Here is a 2,656-nt window from a genome sequence, read left to right on the forward strand (position 1 = left end):
TGTACAGCATAGTGGTTAGATAATCATGTATTTTACAGTGTTCCCCCCTGCACACCACCATATTTCCAATACCCACCTGGCACCATCCCTAGTTATTACAATAATTTATTGACTATGTTCCCTAGGCTGTACTTTACATTCCCATGAATATTTTGTAACTGTCAATTTGTACTTCCTAATCCCTCCCCTCTTTTCACCCAGTCCCCCAATCCTCATCCCTCTGGCAACCATCAGTCTATTCTCGGTATTTATGAATCAGTCCTGTTTTGTTTGTTCATTTATTTTGTTCTTTAGATTTCACATATAAGTGAAATTATATGGTATTTGTCTTCCTCTGACTGATTTCACTTAGCATAATACCTTTTAGGTCCATATATGCTGTCACAAATGGTAAGATTTTAGTCTTTTTAAAAATATTTACAAGCCCTGGCCAGTTGGCTCAGTGGTAGAGCGTCGGCCTAGTGTGCGGAGGACCCGGGTTCGATTCCCGGCCAGGGCACACAGGAGAAGCGCCCATTTGCTTCTCCACCCCTTCGCTGCGCCTTCCTCTCTGTCTCTCTCTTCCCCTCCCACAGCCAAGGCTCCATTGGAGCAAAGATGACCCGGGCGCTGGGGATGGCTCTGTGGCCTCTGCCCCAGGCGCTAGAGTGGCTCTGGTTGCAACATGGCGACGCCCAGGATGGGCAGAGCATCGCCCCCTGGTGGGCCTGCCGGGTGGATCCCGGTCGGGCGCATGCGGGAGTCTGTCTGACTGTCTCTCCCCGTTTCCAGCTTCAGAAAAATGCACACACACAAAAAAAAAAATTAACAAAATTTTTTATTGATTTATTTTAGAGAAACATCGATTTTTATTGTTCCACTTATTTATGCATTCATTGGGTGATTCTTATATGTACCATGATCAGGGATCAAGCCTGCAACCTTGTTGTATCAGGACAATGCTCTAACCAACTGAGCTACCTGGACTGGAAATTTTGTTCTTTTCTATGGCTGAATAATATTCCATTGTATATTTATACCACCACTCTTTTTTATCCATTCGTCAACTGATGGGCACTTGGGTTACTTTTATATCTTGGCTATTATAAATAATGCTGCAATGAATATTGGGGTGCATATATTCTTTTGAATTAGTGTTTTGGGTTTCTTTGGACATATACCCAGAGGTGGAATCTCTAGGTCATAGGCAGTTTCATTTTTAATTTTTTGAGGAACCTCCATACAATTTTCCATAGTAGCTGCTCCAATCTGCATTCCCATGAACAGGGTACAAGGGTTCCCTTTTCTCCACACACTTACCAACACTTTTTATTTGGCGACTTATTGATATAGCCATTCTGACAGGTGTAAAGTGATCTCTCATTGTAGTTTTAATTTGTATTTCTCTAATGATTAATGATGTTGAGCATCTTTTCATATCTATTGTTTGTTTATCTGTATATCCTCTTTGGAGGAAGTGTCTATTCAGTTCCTCTGCCCATTTTTAAAATTAAATTTTTTTTATTTATTGACTGATTTTAGAGAGGGAGGAAGACTGAGAGAGAGAGAGAAACATGGATTTGTTGTCCCACCCATTTATTCATTCATTGGTTGGTTCTTAATGTGCCCTGACTGGGGATTGAACCTGCAACTTTGGAGTATCAGGATGACACTCTGTCCAACTGAGTTACCTGGTCAGGGCTCTGCCCATTTTTAAAATTTTAATTTATTGATTGATTGTAGAGAGAAAGAGACAGACACACAGAGAAATATCAGTTTGTTTTTCCACCTATTCATGCCCTCATTGGTTGAAAACTGTTATGTGTTTCAACCACAAATTGATCCAGCAATGTTGGCCTACCAGGACGATGCTCCAACTAGTTGAGCTATCTGCCAGGGCACATATCTGCCCATTTTTTTAATTGGATTTTTTTTTTTTTTTTAGTGTTGAGTTGTATGAGTTCTTTATAAATTTTGTATATTAACCCCTTATCAGATATATCATTGGTGAATTTTTTTTCTTTTTTTTTTTTTTTTTTGCATTTTTCTGAAGCTGGAAACAGGGAGAGACAGTCAGACAGACAGTCAGACAGACTTCCGCATGCGCCCGACCGGGATCCACCCGGCACGCCCACCAGGGGCGATGCTCTGCCCATCCTGGGTGTTGCCATGTTGCGACCAGAGCCACTCTAGCGCCTGAGGCAGAGGCCACAGAGCCATCCCCAGCGCCCAGGCCATCTTTGCTCCAATGGAGCCTTGGCTGCGGGAGGGGAAGAGAGAGACAGAGAGGAAGGCGCGGCGGAAGGGTGGAGAAGCAAATGGGCGCTTCTCCTGTGTGCCCTGGCCGGAATCGAACCCGGGTCCTCCGCACGCTAGGCCAACGCTCTACCGCTGAGCCAACCGGCCAGGGCCGGTGAATATTTTTTTAATTCAGTATAGTGTCTTTCAGTTTGTTATGATTTCCTTTGCTGAGCAAATCCTTTTTAGTTTGTAGTCCCATTTGTTTTTCTTTGGTTTCCCATTTGTTTTTCTTTTGTTTCTCTTGTGAGAAGTATCATAAAAAATATTGCTACGAGAAATGTTAGGAGCCTGACCAGGCAGTGGCGCATGGATAGAGCGTCGGACTATCCACTAAGGTACAGCAAGGAAGAATTGATGCTTCCCATCTCTCCCTTCC

The 2,656-nt window shown here is 43.2% G+C and overlaps 1 non-coding gene across 1 annotated transcript; it reads left to right on the forward strand.

Annotated features, from left to right (window-relative positions):
- The first annotated feature begins 423 nt into the window (after positions 1 to 423).
- On the forward strand, positions 424 to 499 carry TRNAT-AGU (transfer RNA threonine (anticodon AGU)). The gene has a single exon. It is a non-coding gene; the product is annotated as a tRNA-Thr (tRNA).
- Positions 500 to 2,656: the final 2,157 nt, after the last annotated feature.

The sequence above is a fragment of the Saccopteryx bilineata genome, chromosome 4 (assembly GCF_036850765.1).
Source record: "Saccopteryx bilineata isolate mSacBil1 chromosome 4, mSacBil1_pri_phased_curated, whole genome shotgun sequence".
Lineage (NCBI taxonomy): Eukaryota > Metazoa > Chordata > Mammalia > Chiroptera > Emballonuridae > Saccopteryx > Saccopteryx bilineata.